This window comes from Stenella coeruleoalba (genome assembly GCF_951394435.1).
Source record: "Stenella coeruleoalba genome assembly, chromosome: X".
In the NCBI taxonomy this organism is placed as follows: domain Eukaryota; kingdom Metazoa; phylum Chordata; class Mammalia; order Artiodactyla; family Delphinidae; genus Stenella; species Stenella coeruleoalba.
Genome location: NC_137152.1, coordinates 6,408,489 through 6,426,445, shown reverse-complemented (window position 1 = coordinate 6,426,445; position 17,957 = coordinate 6,408,489). Strand labels below are relative to the sequence as shown.

At 44.1% G+C, this 17,957-nt stretch overlaps 1 long non-coding RNA gene across 1 annotated transcript in view; it reads left to right on the top strand.

The window, feature by feature from the left end:
• Positions 1-17,957, top strand: part of LOC307180270 — a 491,651-nt gene that overhangs the window by 212,132 nt on the left and 261,562 nt on the right. Inside the window, exon 2 of the long non-coding RNA XR_013825713.1 lies at positions 12,056-12,100. This is a non-coding gene — a long non-coding RNA (uncharacterized lncRNA). The remainder of the gene's footprint in view (positions 1-12,055; positions 12,101-17,957) is intronic.

The following is a 17,957-nucleotide window of genomic DNA, read 5'->3' as shown; positions in this document are numbered from 1 at the left end:
CCCCCAGCCTGTGTTGTATCTTCACTTTTGAATTGCTGAGTAGTGCCTCTCTTTGCTGGCAGGTAGAAAAGATGAATGCTAACTGTATTAGTGGTCTATTGCTGTGTAACAAATTACCCCCAAGCTTAGCAGTTCAAAACAACAAACATTTATTATCACGTATCATCTCGTTTTTGTCATTATTACGCATTTATCCTTTCACCATTTCCGTAGGAATGTGGGTACATCTCAGCTGGGTCCTCCAGCTCAGAGCCTCTCACAGGCTACAGTCAAAGTGTTGGCCTGCAGAGTCTCCAGGCTCACTTGGAGGAGCCTCTGCTTCCCTGCGTTCCTGCGGCTGACAGCAGGATTCAGTCCCTTTTCCCCCAGCTTCTGTCTTTCTTGTTGAATATCAGCTGTCAGCCTGTCACTCCTTCCAGGCCGTCTTTCTTTTTTCTTCTCTTTTTGAAGATTTTCTTTGGTGTTCTCACATTTTGCTATGACTTGTTAAGGTGTTCATTTTTATTTATGAATTTTCCTTAGAATTTCTAGGAAATCTTGAATTTGTAGATTGATGTTTTTTACCCATTCTGGAAAAAGAACTTTTTAAAAAAAATTATTATTTCCTCTGCCCTGTTTGCTTTCTTTTCTTCTGAGACCCTGAGAAACCATTTTATATCATCTCTGCTCTCTGTGTTTCTAAACTTCTCTTTCATCTTTTGTATCACTTTGTTTTACTGTGCTGCATTCTGGGTAATATCTGCCCTGTGCTTCTGTTACCTAATTGTCTCTTAAGCCATGTTTAGTCTGCTGCTACACTCATTTATGGAATTTTAATTTTCTTTTTTTAAAATTAATTTTTATTGGAGTATAGTTGATTTACAATATTGTGTTAGTTTCAGGTGTACAACAAAGTGAATCAGTTATACATATACATATATCCACTCTTTTAGATTCTTTTCCCATATTGAGTAGACTTCCCTGTGCTATACAATAGGTTCTTATTAGGTATCTATTTTATATGTAGTAGTGTGTATATGTCAATCCCAATCTCCCAGTTTATCCCCACTCCCCTTTTCCGCCAGTAACCATAAATTTGTTTTTTACATCTGTTACTCTATTTCTGTTTTGTAAAAGAGTTCATTTATACCATTTTTTTTAGATTCCACATATAAGCGATATCATATGATATTTGTCTTTCTCTGTATTATTTTACTTTCCATTTCTGGGTGGTTCTTTTCAAGTCTGTTAGGTCACTTTTATAGTAGTCTCTTTATATTTCATTCTTTTAAACATAATCAGCAAGTTTGTTTTGGATTTGTTGTGTGATAATGGCAGTATCTGAAGCTTTTGCAAATCTGGTTTTCTGTCTCGTTAATTCTCCCCTCACGATGCCTAGTTATCTTGTGTGTTTGGTGATTTTCTCTTACTTGTGAAATGTGCTTTATCCTTGGAAAATTATTGTGAGAATTCCCTAAGGCTTAAGAGGAGAGTGTGTTCCACAGAGAGGAACTGTACTTCTTCTGCTGGATTCTTGGGACCAGCGCTCATTCCACAAAATCTTGTAACCTTTGGTACAATAAGTATGGAAAATGAGAGTGACATTTGGAAATTTTTATGGTAACTTGACATTGCTATAGATAGCATCAGTGTGCTGTGTTTGTCCTTTTTTCCATATCATTTTTTGTGCAGTTCATTTTTATTGCATTTTACAAATGGAAAATGAAACAAAACAGTCCAGCACTTCACCATAGATAGTTTTAGAGGTTCTGTTTTGAGCTAAATTGATAGCTTAACTTTTTTTTTTTTTTTTGCGGTACGTGGGCCTCTCACTGTTGTGGCCTCTCCTGTCACGGAGCACAGGCTCCGGACGCACAGGCTCAGCAGCCATGGCTCACGGGCCCAGCCGCTCCACGGCATGTGGGATCTTCCCAGACCGGGGCACGAACCCGCGTCCCCCGCATCGGCAGGCGGACCCCCAACCACTGCGCCACCAGGGAAGCCCAGCTTAACGCTTTTTTGACTTCCCACATGATATGTATACTTGGCTTGCAAATCCATATGAGTGCTAGTTTTTATTACAGCTTCTCAGTATTTATTCCTTTGCTGCTTTTCTCAGGATCCAGGAAAGTGTCCTTGTAGTCCTTTTATGGTGAAGAGTCTATTTTGCTTAAAACTTACACTGAAGGTGTAGCATTTCAGATATCCCAGATTTGAGTAGAAATGTCCTCTATTAGATTTCCCACCCTGGGCGAGCCCTGGGTTTTGTCTTCTATCTCCTACACCCTATGAGAAATTAAAAACAAAAACTAAAATTCACCAGGTTGACCAGATGCCCTCAGGGAAAAAAACGGCTTTAACATTCTGCTCTCCTTTCTTGATTCTTGGCTTCAGTTTGATCTTAGCCTGATAAATGCACATAATCTTGTCAACCCTTTAATATTAAAATGCATATGTATATGTATATGTGTAGTTGTGTCCTTTTAACAAATGCAGAAAGAGGTTCAGTGAGAATAGAGGACCTCACTCAAGTTCTCAGATCAGGGTGAAGAGTGTGAATCCAAAACTAGGTCTGCTGAGGGTCTTCTAGCATCGTTCCTCCTGCACTCACTTAGAGCAGGACTTCCTGGTGTCCCGCAAAGGGGACATCCTGTGGGTGCATATCGCTCACCTGACATTTACTTCAGGTACAGAAATGCTGTAAAATAATGTTAAGGCAACAACACATACTGAAGGTATGTGGAACGATGGGCGCTTTCATATACTGCTGGTGATAAGATGAATGTTTATAGCCCTTTGGATATTAATATGTTGATCACTACTAAAATGTTCGACATATATACTCTCTGACCCTGCCGTCCCAGCTTGGAGATTCATCCCTAGAATTAAAGCTCAGTAAGTAAGGACCGGTGTTCAGGATATATAGTGACCCTTGTTCAAGCTGACAAGAGCCCAGAAACAAAGAAAATGCTCTTCGACAGGGAAGTTAGACTAAATTAGAATATATTGACAATGCAGCGTGTCATGTCCTGCAGCCACTCGAAAGGGTGAATTTGAATATATCAGTGGGAGTACAGGAAGTTCTGCGAGACATTTTTGAGGGGGACAAGCAAGAAGCAGAAAGGTGTATATAATGTTCCAATTTTATAAAACAAGGACAAAATTCTGTGTGCACGTGTCTGATTAAGTATGTAGAAGAATGTGGAGAGATGTACTGCAGATTCTTCACATGGGTTACCATGGAGGACAGTGGCAGCAGAGTGGGTGGTAAAGACGAATGGTGTGGGTGGCAGACAGAAGACAAGCAAAACGGCACACACACACACACACACACACACACACACACACAGAAGGCTGCTTAAACCGTGAACTAATACGTGTGAGATAATCACATTTGGGCATTATGTAAAATTGTATATATATATGTATAAAAAGATTTTAAAGTAAAATAAAATAAATTGACAAGAAAGACATTTGTTAAGGCAGAAAAAAAGTGCTGCGGTGAAGGCCCAGGGCTGGGGGAGAAAGATACAGAGGCTGCCTTTTGTCTCATTGCCTTCCAGGTGGTGGGCATGGACATGGGCCGGCTATGAGCTTCCTCTGGAACCTTGTCTAGCTGCCTTCTCCATACCTGGTGATGGTAGAGAACACCGCAGTGCATTCCCCCTCTTTTCAGGGGCACTGTGTAAGTACTGGCCACGTGTGGCCAGTATATTTGGAGAGACCGTGGTGAGGACTGCAGTGCTGTCTCTTGTACATAATGAGCACACGTTGAGTACCAGCTGGCTGCGAGGCGCCATGCCAGACCCTGTCCTCACACAACTGAACATGGAGCCCTGGCCGCCAGCTTGCTCATAGATTTGCTCAACCTTAAAAAGGAACATTAAAAACAAGCAAAACAAGTAAAAACGGAGTTTCCTTAAGAAACAGACGTTGAGTAAATTTCGCTGATCTTTTGAAAAAGAGAAGAAAGGAAGCGCGGACTCTTCTCTGTCATTCTGTAAAGTGGAGGAGCTGACCTGCGTGTAACGCAGTTTTGGGTGTGTCACCCCTGTATTTCACTGTGCTTAAAGACATCATTGTTGCTCAATTCGCTTTAAATAGTGCAGAGGCAGGCTCCGGGTTTATAGACTTGTTTCTGTACCATCTGAGCGCAGTAAACGTGCCTGTACCAATCAGGTGAATAATGCAGAAGCTGTTGCTTTATTTTTGCTTCCATTTGTGGAATCATAAAAAACCCCAAACCCTAAAAACCATAAAACAAAAAACCCCAGACCAAAAACTGCCCCACAAGTTGCAGCCAAGTGCTGAGTCCGAGTGGCCTCAGCAATCTTGAAGCGTCTTGCTTCCCCTCCTTTTAGAGGGTGGGAGGCTCCTTGGAGACTGGAACATCCAGGATGATGGCTGCGGTGACTTCAGCGTTTGCGCACCCCTTCCCAGCCCCGGCCCCAGAGCCCTGCCTGGTGAAGCGCTCATGCCTTTGTCTGAAGCACCGTGTCTTCGGCTCTGAGCTTTACCATTTGGGGAACGTGGATCTAGGCCAGCTGTTTCCATGTCAGATGAGGCATGTGGGTGAAGTCACCTGACCAAGCCTGCACAGTGAGTGAATGAGGAATAGATGCAGGTGGAGGAGTTGACTGTGTACCCTTGAAACCCGTACTGTCTAGCCACCAGCGATACGGGGCTTCTGAGCGCTTGGAAAAGCACGAGTCTGAATTGAGATGTGACCTAAGTGCGAAATACACGTGAGGATTTCCAAGACCTCGTGAAAAAGCAGTGTAAACTACCTGCCAGTAATCTCTTATATCGATTACATGTTCAAATGATAATATGTTGGATATGTTGGGTTCAATAAAATGTATTATTAAAATACATTTCACATGTTTCTTTTGGCTTTTAAACGTGGTTACTAGGAAACTTAAAATTGCATATGTTCCTCGCATTATATTTCTTTTAGAGAGCACTGCTTTAAACAGTACTGACTCTTCTGTACCGAATTCCTGCCCAAAGCATCTTCTTGTGCTATTCATTCATTCACTCACTCACTCACTCACTAGCAGAGGTTACTTGTTTGGGGTGAGTTTGTATGATGTTTTGGTGATTTGTTTTCAATCCCCACTATTTGGGAACATATCACACTAATCTTTAATCACTGGAATAATTGTCGTGAGCAAGTTGGAGGATTAAGAAAACTTCACCCAGGGACAAAAAGGAGCCCCAGACGCAGTAGCCATGCTTTCAGGGGCCACTTGGGGAACCAGGCATGGCCAAGCACTGCCTGTGGGGAGGGACCTAGACACTGGAGACAGATGGCCTGTGACCCTCAGGGTGCTCAGGACAGATGAGTGTCGTTGGTTGATGTGCAGTGGTCCTCTCTCCACTTGTGCCCATCCTCTCATTCTGCGTGTCTCCCCATCGAGGACGTGCATCACCTGGTTTCTAATTCCCTCTAGGTCCACCTCCTCCGCAGCCCACTCCACCCACACGGCTCTCCCGCCTCCACTGCCGTGGGCTCCAAGCAGAGTTTTCCCACATCGCCATGTTCTCACATGTCTGCCCTTTTCACCCTGCTCTTTCCTCCTCCCAGACTGTCTTTTCCCATGTGGTCCCCTGGCAAATTCAGCCTGCCCTCAAGACGTAGCATCACTTCCTTGACTTCACGGACGAAGTTAGGGTCTGTGAAACCTCCCAGAACTCGGCTCTGCGACGTGTGCTCCGTAGACCAACAGCAGCATCACCACCTGAGGGGCTGGTAGAGATGCAGACTCTTCAGACCCTGTAAAGAGCCCAGTATTTCCGAATCAGAATCTTCATTTTAACAAGATGCCCAGGTGTTTCGGTTGCGCGCTGAAGTCTGAGCAGCATCGCCCTGGAGCACCACATTTACGCTTCAACTCTGACACATGTTGTGCTGTTCCTCTTCCCGAGCTGGTCAGCATCCTCCACTAGGTTGCAGCCTGAGGTCATCTGGTTCATCTAGGCACTTAGGATTCCTAGGAACTTAGTAATTTAATAAATGTATCCGAAGAGATAAAAAGACATGGTTCCCAGCGGAAAGGGTTTGGCGGTGGATACAGATTGTGGTCAGCGGTGTATGCGTAGGAAGCAGACTCTTGCAAGTGCTGGTATTGATCAGGGAGGTTACACACAGCAGCAAGAGAAGGCAGTTTTAATTATAAACAGTGTCAACATTTAGGTTAAAAAAAAAACAGATGCTATTGAAGTAGCTGGAGAGGGATCAGAAATATTGGAGGCAAAGCCATCATGACAGAGGAGGAATGCTCGAGAAAGAAGGGGTGTTCAATTACCTGGAGAGCCTCAGGTCAGTGACATTCAAGGATGCTTAAAGTTCTGGGTTTGCAGTGAGTTAGGAGATCTCACATGGTTTCACAGGGCTTTCATTCAAGTTACACGTGAAGAAGAGTGCTTGTCATGGGCTGGAAAGTGAACAGCAGGGGATGTGCTGTCATCTGGCAATGTAGGTCATGAGGAGTTAGGACCCAGGTCTGAAGGGCAGAGGATGGTCCAAGCAAGGCTTTCCTTAGGAAGAAGAAATCTGCCTGCTCTCTTCCCTACTGGAGTGTAAACCCTTTACAACAGTAGCCACAGCTTCAGGGTCGTTGTTTGTGCCCCCAGGCAGTCCATTATCTGTAGGAACCCACTGTCTGTGTTGTAGTTGTAATGGATTGAATAAAAGATCCAAGGAGCAAAATAAATAGGAGTATAGCAGTCCAAGAACAAGGGAGCAGTTAAATGGCTGATTCAAAATTAGGTAAGAGGCAATTTCAGGGAGTATAGCTCAGATGTCCAACTGGGCCCAGGACTAGGGTGAGGCAAGTGGGGCACCCCTTGAAATTTTGCACCCTAAGCACTTGTCTCACCCTAGCCACGGCCCTAATGGAAATAGTTTTCTTTGAGATGACTGGGTTGCATACCATTTGGGAGAGTTGACATTTTGCAAGTTTTTCAGAAATAGAGTCCTCCCCTCTTTAGTATTCTGCATCCTCTTAGCTCCAAATCGAATATTTATTTCATGCTATCTCATTTCTTACCATAAGAACAAAAATTTTATGACTGAGGGTTTTTTGCAGAAGAGATTAACTACAGAAATAACCAGCAGTTTTAATATATCTGCATCAGGGAACAAGGCCATATTATCTTCAATTAACTAACGATGAGCTGCTTTGGTTAAGCCCTATAGTGAGTAATTTAGAGCTTTCAGCCTATCTTTGGAGGATAAAATGTTCCATGATGTTCAGAGAAGGCTTGCTCCTGAGAGACAAATTTAGAAAAATGTTTGTTCAATTTTGTGATAAAGGCTATATTTACACCAGGGGAAACAGTTGAGCATTTGGAAAATCTGTGCAGCATTGCTATGGAATTCCTTCAGTTGTGTTGAATGCTTCATTTTTCTCTAAGCCCCAATTTAGCTTTTATTACTATAAAAACAAAGCAGCAGGTTACAGAGGTTTTCAAGGGGTTTCAAAACCTGAGGGAAAATATTGTCCTTTTTTCTGGCAAATGTAGACTTTGTCATACCTGTTTTGATCACGAGGAGAGGAAGAAGTATTGGGAAGGTGTTTTTAGCAATTTCTGAGAGCATGTTTTTCCCCCCAAAAATATCGACAACAAAACTCCTGTGAAAGAAAGTACATCATAGCAACTCTTTGCTTCTGCTTCAAAAAATGTTGCCTTATGGTCAATAGGGTCAAATGGCTTGAAAGTACTTCAGGAAACTAAGGTGTCACCTCTCATTTGTTTAAATATTTAAAGATGCTCCTTTCCGAGCTAGCCGTATTGTAAAATTTGTACTGTTGTGATGTTATCCTTGATCACTCTCATATGATCTCCGCACAGAAATGGAGCACTTTTCCATAAGTTTGCAATTATTAGTTTATTCACATGCCAGCAAAGAAGAAACTGTCTGGATGTGGAGGTCAGGCAGCAAGGGATCCCTGGCAGGGCTTTTGAAAGACAGATTGGATGGAAAAAGCATCAATTCATAGAGAAAACTTATGGTAACAGTGACAATTATTAGCCAAAGGACCCAGCTTTCTGGGGGAGATCAAGTGACAAGTAATAGAGAAAGGCATGAACTTCAGTATAAAGGGGGTGAGAAAAGAGAAGCGAGGTAGAGAGAGAGTGTCTGGGAGTCTGTAAAGACCTGGCACGGCCCATAGCAAAACAGTGATTTGACCAAGTGTAGCTAACGGTTAAATAGTATTCATGGACACTGCTGTTCCACTACAGATATTCTCAACACATGTATCAAAAGTCAGAGGATAACCTTGCAATTTAATTTAGTTGTAGCTGTGTCCCCTATTCTGAATTGGATGAAAGAGTCACTTATCAAGAGGCTAAATAATTTAATGGTATTGATAGTCTGGTAGTGATACTGTTGGCCAGAAGAGGAAGAGAGGGCCATGACTAATGCAAGAGGTGGTTCTCAGCAGGAAAGAGATAGTGGGGAGAAAATATGCAGGAAGGAATGACACAGGGAGAGATTATGAGTGACTGGGAAAGAGCCTGTGGCATCAGGACAGGTTGTGCACAGGGTGCTGAAAAATTAATGCCACAGTCCTTGTCTACCAGACAGGGAAGTTGTGAGGTCTCATGGGAACAAGGTGGGTGGTGGTGAAGTAGACACTTGGTCAGTATACATCACAACTCAGTGGATCCCGAGCCGCATCTCATACATTGATGTAACATCAATTTCTACATCCTAGTAAAATCCATTTCCTCCCAGTGGCCCACCAGGCCCTATGTGTTCTCCCCCACTGTGGTAAGCCGGCTTTAAAGATGGCTCCTGGGGACTTCCCTGGTGGCACAGTGGATTAGAATCCTCCTGCTAATGCAGGGGACACGGGTTCGAGCCCTGGTCTGGGACGATCCCGCATGCTGTGGAGCAACTAAGCCTGTGCGCCGCAACTACTGAGCCTGCGCTCTAGAGCCTGCAAGCCACAACTACTGAGCCCGTGTGCCGCAACTACTGAAGCCCATGTGCCTAGAGCCCGTGCTCCACAATGAGAGAAGCCACCGCAGTGAGAAGCCCACGCACTGCAACAAAGAGTAGCCCCTGCTCGCCACAACTAGAGAAAGCCTGCGCGCAGCAACAAAGACCCAATGCAGCCACAAAAAAAAAAAAAGAAAAAGGTTCATGTGTCGGAGACCTTCAAGATGGCAGAAGAGTAAGACGTGGATATCACCTTCCTCCCCACAAATACATCAGAAATACATCTACACGTGGAACAACTCCTACAGAACACCTACTGAACACTGGCAGAAGACCTCAGACCTCCCAAAAGGCAAGAAACTCCCCACGTACCTGGTAGGGTAAAAGAAAAAAGAAAAAACAGAGACAAAAGAATAGGGATGTAACCTGCACTGGTGGGAGGGAGCCGTGAGGGAGGAAAGGTTTCCACACACTAGGAAGCCCCTTCGCGGGTGGAGACTGCGGGTGGCGGAAGAGGGGAGCTTCAGAGCCACGGAGGAGAGCGCAGCAACAGGGGTGCGGAGGGCAAAGCGGGGAGATTCCCGCACAGAGGATCGGTGCCGACCGGCACTCACCAGCCCGAGAGACTTGTCTGCTCACCCGCCGGGGCGGGCGGGGCTGGGAGCGGAGGCTCGGGCTTCGGTCGGAGCGCAGGGAGAGGACTGGGGTTGGCGGCATGAACACAATGAGAGAGTAGCATGGACTTATAAACACTATCAAATGTAGAACAGATAGCTAGTGGGAAGCAGCCGCATAGCCCAGGGAGATCAGCTCAGTGCTTTGTGACCACCTAGAGGGGTGGGAGAGGGAGGGTGGGAGGGAGACGCAAGAGGGAAGAGGTATGGGGATATATGTGTACGTATAGCTGATTCACTCTGTTACACAGCAGAAGCTAACGCACCACTGTAACGCAATTATACTCCATAAAGATGTTAACAAAACGATGGCTCCTCATGGTCCCTGCCTCCTGAGAGGCATAGCCTTGTGTGCTCCCATCCTTTTCAGTGTAGGCTATGACTCAGTTCTAAAAGAACATTCAGCACAGGTGACGGGGTGTCGCGTCTATGGTCAGCTTACAAGAGATGGTGACTCTGTCTTGTTAGAAGATCTTCCCTTGCTGGCTTTGATAAAGCAAGCTGCCCTGTTGCAGAGGCCCCGTGACGAGGAACTAAAGGGGACCTTCTGTCAATAGCAGCAAGTAACCAGGACACTAGATCCAAGGATCCTCAGGCAGCTCAGTTCTACCGACAACCACGTGAGCACGTTCTTCCCCAGCTGAGCCTTCAGATGAGGCTCTCCGATGAAATCACAGCCCTGTGGGACTCCCTGAACCAGAGGATGCAGTTAAGCCATGCTCCGACTCCTGGCCCACACGAACGTGAGGTTATAAATGTGTGTTATTTTAAGCCACTAAGCTTGTGTTCCACAGCAGTAGATAATATAATCTGGCTTGTTGTCAGTTTCTCCTCCATCCCTACTAGGACGTAGACTAGTAAAAAGAAAAACAAAATGGAGACACTTTTGTCTGTTTCTTCCCCCCAGTGCATTCGTGGACCCTATAGTCCTGCCTGGCATGCAGTATTCGTGGAATGTCCTGCTTGAACGAATCAACATGTATTTAGTAATGGCATAACTAAACCATATTCTTTCCAAATTCATTCCATATGCAAATGATCTTGTCTTTATTGGAATGTATATATACGTACAAGAGTAGTTGAAACAAATATTTTAAGCATAGACACACACGCACATACAAATACAGGTATATTACAAATATATGTGTGTAAATTGGTTGTGGATGCAAGCCATTTCACTTTGTACCCAAGGGAACAGTTGTACCACAAACGTTAGTCAGGAATGTGGTTGGTATTTCCACTCCGCATTGCTCTATTTCACATGATTATTGTCTCTGTTTCCAGAGAGTAGCTATGCCAATGTAAACCCAATTAGTGGATGTGGAAAGCTGCCTTCCCGTGAAAGGCAGTGCCTTCAAAATACAGGCTTTTCCTTCTTGGTGTTCAAATGCTTCTGCATGAGCGAGTTGTCCATTTGCATTTTTCATTTCATTCATTGTATTTTTCAGCCCCAGAATTTCTGTTTGGTTCTTTCTTATGATTTCTACCCCTGTGTTGAATTTCTTGTTCTGTGTGTATGTTGTTTTCCTGGTTTTGTAGAATTGTCTTTCTGTGTTTTCTTGTAGTTCCCCAAGCTTCCTTAAAACAACTATTTTGAATTCCTTATTGGGCAAATCACAGATCTCCATTTCCTTGGAGTTGGTTTCGGGAAAATTACTGTGTTCTTTGGTGGTCGTGGTTCCCTGATCCTTCGTGTCCCTTGAAGCCCTGCGTTGCTGTCTTCATCTTTGAAGGAGCAGTCACCTCCTCCACTCTTCACTGATTGGCTTTGGAAGAGGAGTACCTTCTGTCAGCCCTGCTAGGGCTTCTGGGGCTTTCTCAGACCTTTTCTATGGATACAGCTGCTCACACTTCCTGTTCCTCTTGGGGGCGGGATTCTTGAAGCTGTATGTCTTCTCTTGATCCCGTGAAGCCAGACTGAGTGCTGACAGCCTCCCTTGTCTTCTCCTAGGGTAGTGCTGAATGCTCACGGTCACGTGCTTTTTCCCAATCACGCAGACTCAGGCCGGCTCGCGCTCGTGTGGAAGCTAGCCACGGTGTGAGGGGGTGTGGGTGAGGCGTACAGAGTGTTAGGGGTGCCCAGGGGCCAGCTGGGGGGATCAGCTTCCTGATGGAGTCCGTGAAGCAGTTCGTAGGATCTGCGTCCCTGTGTCATCCTCTGAGAGCCTGTGGCTGTTGTCCTCTCCACCCTTCCCCTCCCCCAAGTCATGCAACTCCTCTCAGTTTTCTAGATGGGGCAGGAAAGAGCTGGGTCTCTCTGGCAGTGTCCTGCACACCAGGGGAGGCCAGGTGCTCATTCACAGTCTCTTTCTGCCCCAGGAGAAATCGTGCTGAGGTTTCTCCCCTGGGCACTGAGCTGTGCCGCCTTGGGGAGGGGATGATGTGATAAAATCAGACTGTTCCTCTCACCCTCTTCATTGTGTCTAACCTCAGATTTTTTTCTCTCCAGGGCTGTGCTGGAACTTCTCTGCTGGACTCCTGGACTTCCACAAAGGTACTGTCCTCTGTGGGGGGTGGTCAAAATCGGTGTTCCTTCTGGGGAGGGTGGTAGAAAACTCCTGCCATTTTCCCAGCACTGCTCTCTCTTGTTTTCATCTCTGTGTTTATGAATTTAGATTTCTGGTGATTCACATTTGAACTTTTTTGGACCAAGGTCTTTTCTTTCCATGTCCTAACAAGGGATTGGCACTTTTTTTTTTTTTTTTTTTTTCCTGTAAAAGGCCAGGTAGTACATATTTTCAGTTTGTGGGCCATATAGTCTCTGTCACAACGACTCAACTCTGAAGGCAGCCGCATCTGTGGTATGTGAACGAGTGACTGTGGCTGTGTTCCAATAAAACTTTATTTACAAAAACAGGTGGTCGGCCAGATTTGGCCCATGGGCCGTGGTTTGCTGACGCCTGCTAAATCTGTGGCATCTTCCCAGCCCAGCCCCACCCAGGGAGAAGAATGTGGATGAAGGGGTATAATAGCTATTTGGTTTTGTCCATGATAATTTAAAAGGCAGATGACTGGGTAAGTGTTAAATGTAGCACATCCCAGTTCCCATCCTGCCCTGTGACCTCATAGCTGTGTGACCCTGCGTGCATTCATTCATCTGTCAGTGTGCACATGTTGATGATGTTGTTCATCAGCGATAGTATTTTTTGATGTGTTTTCTGCTGAAGGAATTAGGCAGAACCCAAAGGGGATAGGTTTGAAGCTGACTATGCAGTCTTCCCAGGAATAAAAAATCAAGGTTGAACAGAAGATGAAATAAAGAGAACATCTGGTGTTTGAAAGGAGGGACCCTCTTGAGTTGATGTCAAAATGTCACATCATAGCTCTGGCTATCTCTTTTGAAAATCGTTGTTCAGTCTGGCTGAGGGAAAGGTCTCAGTGTTTGTTCTGCCTTTGTGTTCTGGTAATTTCATAGTCTGAGTCTTGCCCTGGAATATACTTAATATTTGCCTATTTACAGAGGCTTTTGTTTCTTATTCCTCTGTGTGGCTGATTTGAAATTACTCCAGACGTTCCGTGACGATCAACTGCCAATTTTCCTTTTCAACGAGATAACCTGGAACTGTTTTCAGGCTGTACAGGAGGTCAGCTTCCAATTTCTAGCTGTCTTAGAAAGTCTTAATTATTCATTGACATTTGTAGAATGTGCAGTATAATCTAATTATCTTTCCATTCTGATGACATGGGTAATCTTTTAAAAATAAGTGAACAATTAATTTTCTCGGATTGGGGAAGAACTGACAAGTTATGGAAGCTGTGATGCATAGTTGAGGATCTGGCTTTGGAGCTCGAGGGCTCTGGGTTTGACTGTGCCCTCACGCTGTGATCTCAGCTCAATTGCTTAATCCCTCTGAAGATAAAATCATGCATCTAAAAAATGGAGATAATAATTCTTACCTTTTAGAATAGCTGTAAGAGTGAGAAATAATGTAAATAGAGCTACTCACACAATACATTGCCTAGGATACTTTCTCAATAAATGGAAAGTAGTATTATAATAAGAACATATGACTGGAATGCAATATATATTGTCCTACTGGGTGAGTGATGAAAATTCTTGATTTAGTTTAACCAAAGTGTTGCAGTGAAGCCATTAAGTTAAGAATTATACTGGAAACAAGTTTTTAATTAGTGTAAATTAATTAGTGTAATTAATTAGTAGTGTGAACATGAAGTAGGAGGCCATAAATAACCGTAATCGTCCGTTATTTCTAATTCACGTGAACTAGTCGTCAGTCTTTTCAACAGGTGTTTGCTTACTAATAACTGTGAGGAACTTTATTTAGGTTCCCCCTTCTATGTTCAACTTTTGCTAAGTCCTGAGGAGCAGAGCTCTTGCTCCAAAGCAGGACAGAGGGAGGTTGCTGATGGAATACCCTTTCATCATGAATAGGCAGTTAGCTTTCAAGCACGTGGAAAGCAGGTCTTTCTTCTACCATACGAAGGCAGCTTGCATTGCTGTTTGGACAACAGCAGTAGTAGAGAAAATTATTTACATTCCCTGACTTTGAATTCTGTCATCTATGCAACAAGAAGGTTTGGTGCTTTTGGCCTCTGAGATCTTTTCTCAGTTCTAATATTCTATGATTCCAAGGCATTTCCACTGCTAGAATCAGGAAAGGGAATTTCTTCCCAAATGCCCATTTTATCAACACAAACCCAATTTTATTCTTGGCTCTCTGAGACAAGGGAACTGGTTTATTTTTTATTTTTTAAATAGGATTTACTCTTTTTTTTTTTTTTCTTAGTTTATGTATTTATGGCTGGGTTGGGTCTTCGTTTCTGTGCGACGGCTTTCTCTAGCTGTGGCAAGCGGGGGCCACTCTTCATCGTGGTGCGCGGGCCTCTCACTATCGTGGCCTCTCTTGTTGTGGAACACAGGCTCTGGATGCGCAGGCTCAGTAGTTGTGGCTCACGGGCCTAGTTGCTCCGCGGCATGTGGGATCTTCCCAGACCAGGGCTCGAACCCGTGTCCCCTGCATTAGCAGGCAGATTCTCAACCACTGTGCCACCAGGGAAGCCCCATGGTTTATTTTTTATTCCCTCTTTCCTAACGTCTATTTTAGTGCTAGGAGATTAGGGGTGCTTAGTAACTAGGAGAAAGTGTAAAGAGACCAAAGTACATAATTCAGCATTAACTAGAGGGGAAGGTACTGAGGTAGGTCCGTATCATCAGGATGTCACTGCTTTGCATGTGTAGACTCCTTATCTAACTTGAGACAGGATGAATTGTAGGGGCCATGCTGTACCGTGCTTTCTACCCGCAAACAGGGCCCTGAAGCAGTATGGTTCCCAGGAATGACTTAATGCCTAGGCCATTAGCCAACCAATACTCATTCAACTATGACCTCACACTTGGAAGGGCATTTGTTTGGCTTTGATTTCCTCAAACGAAGATTTGAAAAAAATGCCTAACGCATATGACAACATGTCTCCCCATCAGTTCATCATTTCTCTAGGCAAAAGACAAAACCCCAAACTAACCAACAACAAAACAAAGCTTTCTGGTACACACTCTGTGGTTTCGATCCTGGACTCTCAGTGCCAAATACTAAATAACTAGAGAGTGACTTAATAAATCATTTTACAGTTGATTTTTCAAAATTTCTCTTAGTGTAGGCAGAAAGTCTGCCATCATCATAAGCTCTTTTAAAGGGTCCACTTCTACCCATGCATCTGTTCTCTAGAATGTTAAATAATCATGGAGAAAAGAAATCTCTGAAATGTAAGTAAGTCCTTTTGCTGTGGAAAGTAATTGGTCATGGGAGATTATCCTCAGTCAGCCCTTGAATTTCAGATACATAACCTCGGAAGAAAGGTTTCAAAACAATTAGAAAAATGCTACTGCCTGTTTTTACAAAAGTTATTCAGAAGACGTGGAGGAATACACATTTATCTCCTAGAATAGCTGACCTATTTCCTCATCTTCCTGCTGTTATTTCAGCTGATAGCGGCAATTATTCAGATTGTGTGAATTCATCGCATCATGTTCTTTGACTAAAGTCATGCTAGAATTAATTTCCTAGTCGGTTGATATCGTCTAAAATACTGTGGGCAATGGTGGATTCGTTCAGTACTGTAATTGCATTCAGATCAACCATCCCCCCATTGCTTGTTTTTCTTTCCCTCTATTTTCAGTAGAAAACAAAGAGTCCTCTCTCCACCCTGCCCTCCTCTCCATGCCTTCTTTGCGGTCTCTGGTCTGCAGAATCCACACGGCAGCAAGGTTCTAACTCCTGCAGCTGCTGGCTGTGCATCCCCCGAGCTCTGGACTCTGAACTTCATCTAAGAGCTTTCTTGTCTCCATAGCAACTGGGACAGCCACAGGTCCTGACATTTCCTTTTGGAAAATGAGACTGTGGACATGTGCTCTGTATAACAGATACGTGTGTTCCTGAAAACATTCACTCTAAATCCCTGAAAATCAAGTGGAATTTCAGCATATCAGGACGATTTGGTTTGGGGAGATACTCGATGAAGAATCATTTGATGAATTGGATATTTCCATTCTCCCAAGAATTTCTTCTTAGTGTAAAGCCACGTTGAATGTGAGCAAGTTACATTTGTTAAATTTTATCCAGTTCTGTTCTGCTAACTCCATAGTGTTTAAAGATGGACCTTATAGTTGTGGAAGATAAGTTCTCCGCCCACTTTCCCTGTTTGTTGTGAGTGACCTGTGGCTCTGGAAGCCTTCACGACTATCGATTTTTCTGCTTCTCCCTGCCTCTCTGACTGTGGTTGGTGCCTCGAGTGGAACTTTCTATCCATTCCTACCTTTGGATCGTGAATGAAGAATCAGTCCCTGAGGTTTTCACACCCATTTTTACAGATAATTGTGTGTCACTATTTGATATGTAGTATGTTTAATATTTACAGGAAGCGCTCCAGAACTATGTATACAGTTTTATTAAAGCACTACTGTGCAGCAGACCTGATTTGGAAAATGCTGACATTTTCTGAGCGTATCCTGTATGCCTGACTCTGCTAAGGGCACTGCTTTTTCTTTTTTTTTCCGGTACGCGGGCCTCTCACTGTTGTGGCCTCTCCCGTTGCGGAGCACAGGCTCGGGACGCACAGGCTCAGCGGCCACGGCTCACGGGCCCAGCCGCTCCGCGGCATGTGGGATCTTCCCGGACCGGGGCACGAACCCGTGTCCCCTGCATCGGCAGGCGGACTCTCAACCACCGTGCCACCAGGGAAGCCCAGGGCACTGCTTTTTACTCTCCTAATCCCCCCAGCCCTGTGAGCCAGGCAAGGCTGGTTGATGCCCCTTGGTGTGGCTTGCTGTGGTCCACGGCCAGAATGAGTTGTCACTGCCCCTTCTCGTGGGTTAGAGCCCACATCATATTTGTAATTAAATATTTTGCATACTGCGAAAGAGTTATTATTATCCCTCTTTTATAGAATCTAAAGAAACCCCCAAATTTATAGGAAAAGACTCTACCGGAACATTATCTTTTCACAAATGGCTAAGCTATGTTGATTCACCTTTTAGATTCAGTTAACAGTGGTGCTTCCGTTATACGTTTTTGTGAGCCATGCTGCGTAAAGAACCTACGGAGCTTCCTCAGCATTTAAAGACAAAGGTGGCCCAGCAATCGCACTACTGGGCATATACCCTGAGAAAACCATAATTCAAAAACAGTCATGTACCACAGTGTTCACTGCAGCTCTATTTACAATAGCCAGGACATGGAAGCAACCTAAGTGTCCATCGACAGATGAATGGATAAAGAAGATGTGGCACATATATACAATGGAATATTACTCAGCCATAAAAAGAAACGAAATTGAGTTATTTGTAGTGAGATGGATGGACCTAGAGTCTGTCATACAGAGTGAAGTAAGTCAGAAAGAGAAAGACAAATACCGTATGCTAACACATATATGTGGAATCTAAGAAAAAGAAAATGTCATGAAGAACCTAGGGGTAAGGCAGGAATAAAGACGCAGACCTACTAGAGAATGGACTTGAGAATATGGGGAGGGGGAAGGGTAAGCTGTGACAAAGCGAGGGAGTGGCATGGACATATATACACTACCAAATGTAAAATAGATAGCTAGTGGGAAGCAGCCGCATAGCACAGGGATATCAGCTCAGTGCTTTGTGACCACCTAGAGGGGTGAGATAGGGAGGGTGGGAGGGAGACGCAAGAGGGAAGAGATATGGGAACATATGTATATGTATAACTGATTTACTTTGTTATAAAGCAGAAACTAACACACCATTGTAAAGCAATTATACTCCAGTAAAGATGTAAAAAAAAAAAGACAAAGGTGTTTTTGTATTTTTACAGGAGTACAATTCAGACTATTTACTGGGAAATACGTGTATACTTCTCTTTTCTCTT